The following is a 13,057-nucleotide window of genomic DNA, read 5'->3' as shown; positions in this document are numbered from 1 at the left end:
AGAATTTCTTTGAGGCTCAGGATTCTTTATTTTAAAAATTGATCAGTTTTATCTATTAAAGTTTGATCAAGTGCCTAAAAGTAGACTAGACCATGTGGAAAGGAAGCTGGCAGGAGCAGACTCACCAGAAAGCAGTGCAGCTTTCACAAGGAATGGGTGATGGGATAAGCCTCCTAGAGACATAGTCTTTGAGGCAACAGTCAAGGAAGTTGTTGGAATCCTGCAAAGTATGGTTTAGGGTTGATAATAAGCATATGGTAGGTGGTACAATAAAGCAATCGATCAGACTGAAGCAGAGGTCAGTTAATGAGAAGCAATAAAAACTGCTTGCTCAGGAATATTTTGAAAAGCAATTTTATATATATATATATATATATATATAGAGAGAGAGAGAGAGAGAGAGATAGAGAGAGAGAGAGATAAAATAGTCAATATGATATATCATTGGTATATGGTATGATCTCAGGGTGTGAAGTTAGGTACCCAGTTTCTTACACCTGTAAAATATTTGCTCGGTGGGCAACTGATGCATATGGGGTTGTACTTTCTGGCAGCTCCAACATGTGCTGTTGCTTCATATCTTTCCACTGAATTCATTAATGAAAGTTTCATGGCCCCTGAGAGCTCTTCCAGATATAGTCCCTTGTTAGAATGGGCGCTTTTATATATATATATTCTGCTGTTGAGTAGCATATACAACTAACTCAATTCCCATTATCATTTATCATATACCTTCAAATAATAATAAAATATATAAATAAAGTATATAATATTTTTTAAAGGTGTTGTTACAAAAAAATAAGTTCCCAAAGCAAAGGTAAATGTCTGTTCACTTTAGTCCAAGATGTAGATCCATATTTTCTCTGAGCCCAAATGAGCTGACACGAAAGAATATACAAAATAAATGACTTGTCAGTGGTTTAAAGTAGAACATCTTCCAATTCATTTTCAACATAAATATTGAAGGAGCTAAAATATATAATGTGCTATATCATTGGTATATGGTATGATCTCAGGGCATGAAGTTAGGTGCCCAGTTTCTTACACCTGTAAAATATTTGCTCAGTGGGCAACTGATGCATATGGGGTTGTACTTTCTGGCAGCTCCAACATGTGCTGTTGCTTCATATCTTTCCTCTGAATTCATTAATGAAACTTTCATGGCCCTTGAGAGCTCTCCCAGATATAATCCCTGGTTAGAATGGGCGCTACCACTATGTGGGCCAGGTCCTTGCAGTCCATGTAAACCCTCTGGCCTCTAGAGCCACATTTGGAAAATGGAGAGTGTTTGACAAGAGTAGCTGTAATTTCTCTTCTAATTTTAAAGTTCTGCAATATTTAACAAGAAATAACATTTTTCTAACATGATAGTATGATATGACAGTTTGGAAAGAAAGGAGAAAGGAAACTTTTAAAGGCCAGATTAATGGAATGCAAATTGCAGCCATATAACTTTATTTTTAAAGAAATTACCTCATTTGTGCAGATTTTTCTGAAGAACAGAATCACAATTCTTAAAGGAATTTGCAAAATCAGTATCTTAATTCCTGGCATGTCTTTCTCCACCCACCTCCATTCAAGTTTCAAGGTAGAGGAAAGAAAGAACATTTTTTAAAGAGCTTAGAATTAGGCTCAAACAGCAAGCTCAGTAGTTGAAAGACATTTTACTCATTTTAACAATAGCTGTACAAATGCTTTAGTGACTCATTGAGATTGGTGATTCCTTTAAATTAACTACAAAAAAAAAAAAAAGTTCAGGTTCTGAATAAAACTAACTGGTTGAAATCTTTGTATAAAATACAGCTATTTCACAGAATTCTTAATACAGTGTTTCAAATTTCCAATTTCTGCTTCTTAATGGGCAGTATCAACAAGCAAAACTGACATCTATACAAGTCAAACACACATATATTTTGTTTCTATAACTCAGTATTGATTAATTGCTTTATTATCTTTGATATGAGTGGAAGCTATAACCTACTGATTTCATATACCACCAAAGACCCATTTTTCTCATTATTTTTTTTCTTTTTTCTAGCTAAATTCTTCAAGCTGGGTTATTCATTTTTCAAAATTGAATCTTAAACAGTATTCAAATAATAAGGATTCAATTCTCTTTATTAAAATTGTTCTCATCTTATTTTCATTGTTTCATTAAGGTTTTTCTTTGTTTCTAATGGTTGGACAACGAGTATGCAACTAAATGACTGAAAATACAGTGTGAGAGATTTCTATAGTGATGTACAGACAGGTCACAATGGGAAGCCCATATTTTCTTCCATATTTCTCAAGCAATGGCCTCATAATTAAATGATCATTTCCAATTATAATGAATGTATGGTTCCATAGTTGAAAAAAGTGTATTTCCACAATTAAAAAAAAAATCATCCAATGTTCTAGACTTAGATATTTATCTCTCTGCTGAAATTTTCTCTACTTCTTTGAATATACTGATGACAAATGCAAATGTATCATTCTCCTCTAGGTTTCCTACTATTCAAGAGAAGCTTTAAAAATATGATGACACTTGCTATTTTTAGTCAAAAATTATAAAACTTGAATTTATGGAATGAAATAAGCTCCTTGTCCACTTATTTATGCATTCTACCTTTATTGAACACCTTTCATATGTCAGACATTGTACATAGGCCAGAACAGTGATCTTAAAGACAGTTATGGCCTTTGTCATATTAGAGCTAATATTGTGCAGAGAAAGAGTCTTACAATGAGCAATACATAAGATAAAAGGAAAATTTTGCACAAAATACTGTGAGATAAAACAGCTTTGTGATAGGTAATAAAGAATATTTCAGTATTGGAAGCTATCTGCTATCTGAGACTGAGTGGTCAGCAGAGAGAGACATCTCTGAGTAGGTGATATCCAAATGAAATCTAGGGTAAAGGAGCCAGTCATGCAAAGACCCATGGCAGAGTCTATAAAGTAAAAGGATTAAAACCCAAAGGCAGAAAAGAGATTGGAGATTCTTAGAAGAGGCTAACAAATGAGTGATTTTCATGAGGAACTAGATCAGAGTGTGCAATACTATACATTGTATGAGACAGGATGGGAGAGGCTGAATGGTATCATGTTACAATGAAACAGATAAGATGTGTTGAGGAGTCTGTAATTATTTTGAGACTAGTTAAAAGCTTTTCACCAAAATATTCCATTTTACACCAACTACTCTTCCTTTTGGCTGCAAAAATGGATTGGAAAGCAACAAGGGTAAAAACAGAAAGTCTGCTGAAGAAAAAGTCATAGAGCAAAACTGTGGAGATTCAAACAAAACTGATTCTATTAGAAATGGAAATGAATAGTCAGGTTGGTAAAACATTTTGAAGGGAGAAAAATCAAGACTTGCAATTATATGATCTGTAGAAAAGAATCGAGGAAGAATTTTAGATGTCTGAATTGAGAAATTGACTACTGCACAAGGTCATTTGCTATGAGTGAGAAGACTGAAATAAATTGGTTATGTTTGCATAACTGTGTCCATGTGTGTGTGTAAAGGATTATAGTTATATGTATGATATCTATAGAATACCTTTTAGGTAAATATGTTCAATAAGAATCTGGATATAGTCGTTTCAAATTTTGTGAAGAATTATGACCTAAAGATTTAACATTGCAAGTCCTTAGAATGTAGATTGCTTTGAAGCCAAGAGAACAGAGACTATCTTTGAAAAAGTTTTTAGATAGTGAGAAAAGTAGAGACAAGGATGAAGAAATACTCATCACATAAGCACATGGCTAGACATAAAAGGATTCAGAAAATTTATCATGAAGCACAAATTTTCTGAATATTAATCTCCATTAATCTTCATATGCTGCTGCTAAGTCGTTTCAGTCATGTCTGACTCTGTGCGACCCCATAGACAGCAGCCCACTAGGCTCCTCCGTCCCTGGGATTCTCCAGGCAAGAATACTGGAGTGGGTTGCCATTATTAATGAGATGTTTGTATTTTTTGTTGTTGTTGTTTAGTATTATCTTTGAAATCTGTTGTGTAGTTCTTCAGCATATTGCAATTCATTCTAGCAACATTTTAAGTGCTCAACAGTCTCATGTGGTTTCTGGCTACAGTACTAGTGGTCAGAGGGCCAGAAATTTCAATATGAATGATTTGGTAGAGAAAGAAATATGAAACAAATATTTCACCTAAAATGTTTTGCTTTTCAAAAAATATTTAAGAGGTTAGCACCTAGGGCATAATGGGCTGGAAATTGGTCCTTGGAGGACTAGCACTTTCTCAAATGTAATAGAAATCATGTTGTAAAGTAATTAGCCTCCAATTAAAATAAATAAATTTAAATTAAAAATAAGACAAAGAGTTGCAGATAGAATAGAACTTCTCATGGCAATACCAAAGAAGTCTTTTTTTTTTTTAATTGTATTGAAGTAGAGTTGATTTTCATTGCTGTTTTAATTTCTGCTATACAGCAAAGTATACAGCTTCCCTGATGGCTCAGATGGTAAAGAATCTGCCTGCAATACAGAAGATCCGGGTTTGATCCCTGGGTTAGGAAGACCCCCAGGAGAAGGGAATGACTACCTAGTCTAGTATTTTTACCTGGAGAATTCCATGGACAGAAGAGCCTGGCAGGCTACAGTCCATGGGGTTGCAAAGAGTCATTGCTGAGTGACTAACATACAGCAAAGAGATTGAATTGTACATATATATAATATTTTTCATATTCTTTTCTGTTATGGTTTATCACAGGATATTGACTATAGCTCCCTATGCTAGCAGCAGAAGCTTGTTTGTATCTGCTAATCTCAAATTCCCAAACCTTTCGCAGATACACCCCTTGAAATATCAAAGTCTTATTTAGAAAAAAATCTACTTTCTTCCTAAAATACATGGCAAAATCAGCCAAGTGACATGAGGATCTAGTTCTCTGTTTTCAAAAAGTTTTCTAGAATGTTGCTTACTACAAATTCATTAGTTTGTGGTTAGTATGTGGCACCTGATAACAGTACAAGTTGGCTATCAGAATTCCTCCATGAGCCCTCTTCATGAACTGCCGAGTGGGCATAAAGTGTGTATGTGACCACCATCTCCCTCCTTTTCCTTCCCTTTCTTCTGGTCAAATCTATTTGCTACCTTAGAATCCTTTAGAATTCAACTTCAGGCTTTCATGACCCAGAGGAATGTCGCTTCAATTCGAATCAAGCAAAATGTTTTATTTTGTCATTGGTAGTGTTTTGATGTGTGTATGTGGCTGTGTTTAAACAAGCACTATAATGTGTACTTTGGAGTCATGGTTGCTGTGTGCCTACTGAATCATGTTATTGGTGTGAGCTAAAAATTCATAGAGAACAATTGATGGAGCTGCAGGATATAACTACTTCTCAACCTTGGCTTCAAAATCTCCAACGCTGCCTCCACATATTTAAACTCTTTGAGTAGAAAAGAAAGAAGCCAGAAAAACAGGCAATCCAGGGATGGAGCGAGATCAGGATGGATGGCTGTCTTGCTGTGTTGAGAAAAGAAGGACAGAAGTTGAGAAGGTGGATTGTATAAAGGTTTCTGCTTTGTATTTTTATTTGAGGAGGAGGAAGAGGAAGTTAATAATGAAATAATAGAACCATTCTCTTCCAAGAATGCCCAGGCTTTTAAATACAAGTCACTCCATATCAAGCCATACTATACTCCCCCCCAAATAAAGAAAACACTAAAACAGCTTGATGTAATTTATTTGTTCAGATCTTGTGGCAGACAGAGCTTTCTAAAGCTATAAGCTCTGAGTCCTTCATTTTCTTTTTCTTTTTAAGCTATATATCCCACTCATTTAACCCACACTTTCTATTTTTAGTTTTCTCTTTCTGATGAAGCCTTGCAGATCATGAAGATCACTTTCTCTGAGCAAGGTTAGACTACAAGATTATCAAGATTTTCTTCCTGTTCAGTTTTCTCTTTAGTTGTTTTTTTTTTTTCCCTTTCTGTATTTTAATGTTACCTTGGTTCCATAAAAATGGCACAGACTTTTATTATAATTTTTAATGTACTTTGTCATGCTGTATTACAAGTTGAATAAGGAAAGGCAAGAGGAAAGAGACAAAAAGCAAAGGTCAGGATTTTATATTAAGTATTTCCGAATTATGTTGGTTTATGCTTTTCTACTCCTTTGTGCATACTTTTTAAATTTGCTCTCCCACATCTTAAGCTAGTTCTTGACAACAAGTCATTACTCAAATTGCCTTTCCCCTGCTTTTCATCCTTGCTAATGAGACAGCTTATTCCTGAAATGCCATTAAATTTCTACTCTATCATCGGCCATCCAAGATACCCAACACATTTTCCTTTTTTTGAACTCCTGTGTTTTGAGAAATCCTGAAACAGGTTAAGAGGAAGCTGTGATAAGATTCTGGGAACTCTAGTTAGGCAAGCCTCTGTTTGAATTCTTGTTCTAAATTCTCAGAGTTTTCCATTTTGATAAACAATGTCAGATTCCTCATCTCTAAAATCAATACTTCCTCAAAGTAATGTGACAAGTAGTAACATGTTGTTTGCAAATCAAGGTATGTATTGCCTCACTTTTTAGCCAAAGTAAACCATACTGGGCTTCCCAGGTGACTCAGTGGTAAAGAATCTTCCTGCCAAGCAGGAGATGTAAGCCCCATCCCTGGGTCAGGAAGATACCCTGGGGAAGCAAATGACAGTATTCTTGCCTGGGAAATACCATGGACCCAGGAGCCTGATGGGGGATAGTCCCTGGGGTCTCAAAGAGTTGGGCATGACATAGCAACTAAACAGAAGCAGCACCAAGCAATTACCACCCCATGAGTTGTAATAAAGACAGTAATACAAATAAATGAAAAAGGACTTAAATATCACTGTGCATAATTTTTAAACTAAGGATCTTGAGGATATTCTACTTTATAGATCACAGCCTTGCCATGGTGAAGGGGCTTGCATAACTCAATGAAGCCATGAGTCATGCCACACAGGGCCACCCAAGATGGACAAGTCATAGTGGACAGTGTTGACAAAATGTTGTCCACTAGAGGAGAAAATGACAAACCACTCAAGTATTCTTGACACTGGAACCCCATGAATAGTATAAAGGCATAAAGATATGACAGCAGAATATAACTCCCCCAGAGCAGAAAGTGTTCAGTATGCTACTACAGAGAGCAGAGGACAATTACTAATAGCCCCAGAAAGAATGAAGAGGCTGGAGAAAAGCAGAAATGATGCTCAGTTGTGGATGTGTCTGGTGGTGGAAGTAAAGTCCAGTGCTGTAAAGAACAATACTGCATAGGAACCTGGAATATTAGGTCCATAAACCAAGGTAAATTGGATGTGGTCAAGCAGGAGATACCAAGAGTAAACATTGACATCTTAGGAATAAGTGAACAAAAATTGATGGGAATGGTGAATTTAATTCAGATGACCAGTATATTGAATATATACAATTGCAGGTAAGAATCCCTTAGAAGAAATGGAATAGCTTTCATAGTCAACAAAAGAGACTGAAAAGCAACACTTAGCTATAATCTCAAAAATGACAGAATGATCTCAGTTCATTTCCAAGGAAAGCCATTCAATATCACAGTAATCCAAGTCTTTTTGCCCCAAGAACTAATGCTGAAAAAGATGGAGCCAACTAGTTCTATGAAGACCTACAAGACCTTCTAGAACTAACAACAACAACAAAAAGATGTCCTTTTTATCATAGGGGATTTGAATGAAAAAGTAGGAAGTCAAGAGATACCTGGAGTAACAGGCCTTGGAGTACAAAATGAAGCAATGAAAAGGCTAGTGAAGTTTTGCCAAGAGAACACACTAGCTCAACCCCCCTCTTCCAGTAACACAAAAGATGACTCTACACATGGAATCACCAGGTGTTCAATACCAAAATCAGATTGATTACATTCTTTGCAGCCAAAGATGGAGAAGCTCTATACAGTTAGCGAAAGGAAAAAAAAAAAAAAAAATCCCTAGAGCTGACTGGCTCAGATCATGAGATCCTGATTGCAAATTTCAGGCTTAAATTGAAGAAAGTAGGGAAAATAACTTGGCCATTCAGATATGACCTAAATCAAATTCCTTAAGATTATACAGTGGAGGTGATGAATAGATTCAAGGGATTAGCTCTGGTAGACACTGTGCCTGAAGAACTATAGACAGAAGTTCATAGCATTGTATAGGAGGTGGTGAACAAAATCATCCCAAAGAAAAAGAAATGCAAGAAGGCAAAGTGGTTGTCTGAAGAGGCATTACAAATAGCTGAGAAAGGAAGAGATGCAAAAGGCAAGGCAGAAAGAAAAAGATAAATCCAACTGAATGGAGAGTTCCAGAGAATAAAAAGGAGAGATAAGAAAGCCTTCTTGAGGAGGAGCAAGATGGCTGTGGAGTACATGTCTCTCCATAGATACATCAGGAATACACCTTCAGACACAGAAGTGCTTGCAGAACACCAGCTGAGAATGGGCAAGAGTCCCTGGCCAAAGGGAAAGAATATATAGAACCACACAAAACTCGGTAGGACAAAGGAGGTAAGGGGGAAAAGAGGAGAGCTAGAGTGACTGGATCTGCCCTCAGCAGGTGGGGGAGTTGAAGCAGGGGTCCAATCCCTATATCAAGGCAACTGTTTTGTTCAGAAGAGAAACATTCGAGGCTGAAAGTGAAGCAGTTGATCTGTGGCAGCCTAAATGGAGTGAGAATCACAGACAATCCCTGCCACAGTCATACATACCCTGTAAAAGTATGTGGGTCTCCTAAAAGGCACAGTGGCTGGAAATTGGAGTGTAGGAATTGTGGAGGCATCCAAAGGTGAGGTCTATTGCTGACTGCAAGGCGATGACCAAGGGAATGTCAGGGAGGAGACGGTGGTGAGAAATGCCTGCGAAGGAAAACCAGACAGAGATAGGAAGCAAGGGGGCTGCTAAGTAATGTGTAGGGGGTGGAGTCATCACTGGAGCCTCTCTTCCCACAGGCCAGGGCCAGCAGCTGAACAATAGAGAGGCTGGCCTTTCAAGTGCCTAACATGTGGAACAACATGTTCCCTAATGTGCCAAACAGAGAAGGACCACAGCCAGGGGAGCCCTTTTAGTGGCTGACACACCAAACACCAGAATCAGATCCCAGCCAGGGGGGCCCCTTTATGTGCCTGATGTGCCGAGTAACAGAAAGGACCCCAGTCAGGGGAGCCCTCTAAGTTCCTGAATACTTGGAGTAACAAAGAAGGACTGGACAAACACGCCTTCTGATCACCAGCTGTCAGAGGCTAGAAAAAGCCAGTCCATGTGCCTGAACATTTGACATTGCCGGGGTTCCCATGACCTAAGCAGTTGCGGCACCTTCATGCTCAATCCTCACCAGGGCAGAGCTGCCACAGGCAAGAAAAAGTTCTGCATCTGTGCACATGGGGTTACTTCAGTCATATCCAACTCTTTGCAACCCTGTGGCCTGTGGCCTGCCAGGCTTCTCTGTCCAGGGGATGCTCGAGGCAAGAATACTGGAGTGGGTTGTCATCATCTTCTCAGATCAGATCAGTCAGTCAGTCGTGTCTGACTCTTTGCAACCCCATGAATCGCAGCACACCATGCCACCCTGTCCATCACCAACTCCCAAAGTTTACTCAGACTCACATCCATCGAGTCAGTGATGCCATCCAGCCATCTCATCCTCTGTCGTCCCCCTGGGAGACGACAGGAGAACCTCCTGCCCCCAATCCCTCTCAGCATCAGAGTCTTTTCCAATGAGTCAACTCTTTGCATGAGGTGGCCAAAGTACTGGAGTTTCAGCTTTAGCATCATTCCTTCCAAAGAAATCCCGGGCCTGGTCTCCTTCAGAATGGACTGGTTGGATCTCCTTGCAGTCCAAGGGACTCTCAAGAGTCTTCTCCAACACCACAGTTCAAAAGCATCCATTCTTCGGCACTCAGCCTTCTTCACAGTCCAACTCTCACATCCATACATGACCACAGGAAAAACCATAGCCTGGACTAGGCGAACCTTTGTTGGCAAAGTAATGTCTCTGCTTTTGAATATGCTATCTAGGTTGTCATAACTTTCCTTCCAAGGAGTAAGCATCTTTTAATTTCATGGCTGCAGTCACCATCTGCAGTGATTTTGGAGCCCAGAAAAAGAAAGTCTGACACTGTTTCCACTGTTTCCACATCTATTTGCCATGAAGTGATGGGACTGGATGCCATGATCTTCGTTTTCTGAATGTTGAGCTTTAAGCCAACTTTTTCACTCTCCACTTTCACTTTCATCAAGAGGCTTTTGAGTTCCTCTTCACTTTCTGCCATAAGGGTGGTGTCATCTGCATATCTGAGGTTATTGATATTTCTCCCGGCAATCTTGATTCCAGCTTGTGTTTCTTCCAGTCCAGCGTTTCTCATGATGTACTCTGCTGCTGCTGCTAAGTCACTTCAGTGGTGTCCAACTCTGTGCGACCCCATAGAAAGCAGCCCACCAGGCTCCCCCATCCCTGGGATACTCCAGGAAAGAACACTGGAGTGGGTTGCCATTTCCTCCTCCAATCTGCATATAAGTTAAATAAACAGGGTGACAATATACAGCCTTGACATACTCCCTTTCCTATTTGGAACCAGTCTATTGTTCCATGTCCAGTCCTAACTGTTGCTTCCTGACCTGCATACAAATTTCTCAAGAGGCAGATCAGGTGGTCTGGTATTCCCATCTCTTTCAGAATTTTCCACAGTTTCTTGTGATCCACACAGTCAAAGGCTTTGGCATACTCAATAAAGCAGAAATAGATGTTTTTCTGGAACTCTCTTGCTTTTTCCATGATTCAGCGGATGTTGGCAATTTGATCTCTGGTTCCTCTGCCTTTTCTAAAACCCGCTTGAACATCAGGAAGTTCATGGTTCATATATTGCTGAAGCCTGACTTGGAGAATTTTAAGCATTACTTTACTAGTGTGTGAGATGAGTGTAATTGTGCGGTAATTTGAGCTTTCTTTGGCATTGCCTTTCTTTGGGATTGGAATGAAAACTGACCTTTTCCAGTCCTGTGGCCACTGCTGAGTTTTCCATATTTGCTGACTCATTGAGTGCAGCCCTTTCACAACATCATCTTTCAGGATTTGGAATAGCTCAACTGTAATTCCATCACCTCCAACTAGCTTTGTTCATAGTGATGCTTTCTAAGGCCCACTTGACTTCACATTCCAGGATGTCTGGCTCTAGGTCAGTGATCACACCATTGTGATTATCTAGGTCATGAAGATCTTTTTTGTACAGTTCTTCTGTGTATTCTTGCCATCTCTTCTTAATATCTTCTGATTCTGTTAGGTCCATACCATTCCTGTCCTTTATCGAGCAAATCTTTGCATGAAATGTTCCTTTGGTGTCTCTGATTATCTTGAGGAGATCTCTAGTCTTTCCCATTCTGTTGTTTTCCTCTATTTCTTTGCATTGATCGCTGAGGAAGGCTTTCTTATCTCTTCTTGCTATTCTTTGGAACTCTGCATTCAGATATTTATATCCTTCCTTTTCTCCTTTGCTTTTGGCTTCTCTTCTTTTCACAGCCATTTGTAAGGCATCCCCAGACAGCCATTTTGCTTTTTTTGCATTTCTTTTCCATGGGGATGATCTTGATCCCTGTCTCCTGTACAATGCCATGAACCTCAGTCCATAGTTCATCAGGCACTCTATCTATCAGATCTCGTCCCTTAAATATATTTCTCACTTCCACTGTATAATCATAAGGGATTTGATTTAGGTCATACCTGAATGGTCTAGTGGTTTTCCCTACTTTCTTCAATAACTCTGAATTTGGCAATAAGGAGTTCATGGTCTGAGACACAGTCAGCTCCTGGTCTTATATTCCTGACTGTATAGAGCTTCTCCATCTTTGGCTGCCAAGAATATAATCAATCTAGAGCACCATATTTACAGCTGCCCAAGGCACCAATTTCCTTGAGTACCTGGTGCTTCCAGGACCCCTGTGACCCAAACAGCTGCACTGCATCCACACCTGGTTCTCACTTGGGCAGAAGCAAGTCCTTCAGATAGCCCCAGGAGCAAACCTCTGTGGACAACCCACAGGCACAGGTGGAGATAAAAATCACAATTGAAATCCAGGGTTAGTGTGACTAAGGAAGAGGACACAAAGCCTTCCCACCAGGAGTATGAAAGTGAAAGTGAAGTCACTCAGTCATGTCCAACTCTTTGTTGCCCCATGGACTGTAGCCTAGCAGGCTACTCCCTCCATGGGATTTTTCAGGCAAGAGTACTGGAGTGGGTAGCCATTTCCTTCTCCAGGGGATCTTCCCAACCCAGGGATCGAACCTGGGTCTCCTGCATTGCAGGCAGATGCTTTACCCTCTAAGCCACCAGGGAAGTCCACTTTATGTGCCTGATGTGCCAAGTAACAGAAAAGGACCCCAAGCAGGGAAGGCCTCTAGTGCCTGAATGGTTGGAGTAACAGAGTAACTAGACAAAGAGGCCTTCTGATCACCAGCTGTCAGAGGCTTAAAAGGCAGTCCATGTGCCTGCACACTTGGCGTTGCCAGGGTTCCCATGAGCTAAGCAGTTGCAGCACCTTCATGATCATACACCAGGTGTATGAACTGAAGATTAAATCCACATGATCATATAGGCACACTTTGTATCTATGGAATATATAAAAGGACATTGTGCATTCTCATAAAAGAAAAAGCGATAGTTCTGACAGTGGACATTGGAGGCAAGAACACACAGGAGTACGACCAGATGACAGCCTGAGCTGCCCCTACAGCAGGTGCAGAGATTATCACAGTCTGAAGGACATCTTAGGGAGGCAAGGTTGACTGTGACTCCCAGCAAGGGAAAAGACACTGGCAGCAGAGACTCAAGAAAAACATTTATTATTCTTACATTTTGACTTGTTCTGTAGTTTCTTCTGGATTTTGCTTGTTATTTGTTTGCTTTCATTCTTTACCTTCCCTGCCAGCATTGTTGTATTTGTAGATTTTATCAGTACTATTAAGTCTATTTAAGCGTTTCATAATATTTTTTTTTTCAATCACGCATTTTTTACGGCTATAAAATTCTGCCTCTACATTGGCCTTTTACAGTTCTGTGGGGTTTTCCTTTCTT

At 39.4% G+C, this 13,057-nt stretch overlaps 1 non-coding gene across 1 annotated transcript; it reads right to left on the bottom strand.

Moving 5' to 3' along the window:
• Positions 1-12,247: 12,247 nt before the first annotated feature.
• Positions 12,248-12,319, bottom strand: TRNAC-GCA. Its single transcript has one exon. It is a non-coding gene; the product is annotated as a tRNA-Cys (tRNA).
• Positions 12,320-13,057: the final 738 nt, after the last annotated feature.

This window comes from Bubalus bubalis, chromosome 22 (genome assembly GCF_019923935.1).
Source record: "Bubalus bubalis isolate 160015118507 breed Murrah chromosome 22, NDDB_SH_1, whole genome shotgun sequence".
NCBI lineage: Eukaryota > Metazoa > Chordata > Mammalia > Artiodactyla > Bovidae > Bubalus > Bubalus bubalis.
This window is presented reverse-complemented; position numbering and strand designations above follow the sequence as displayed.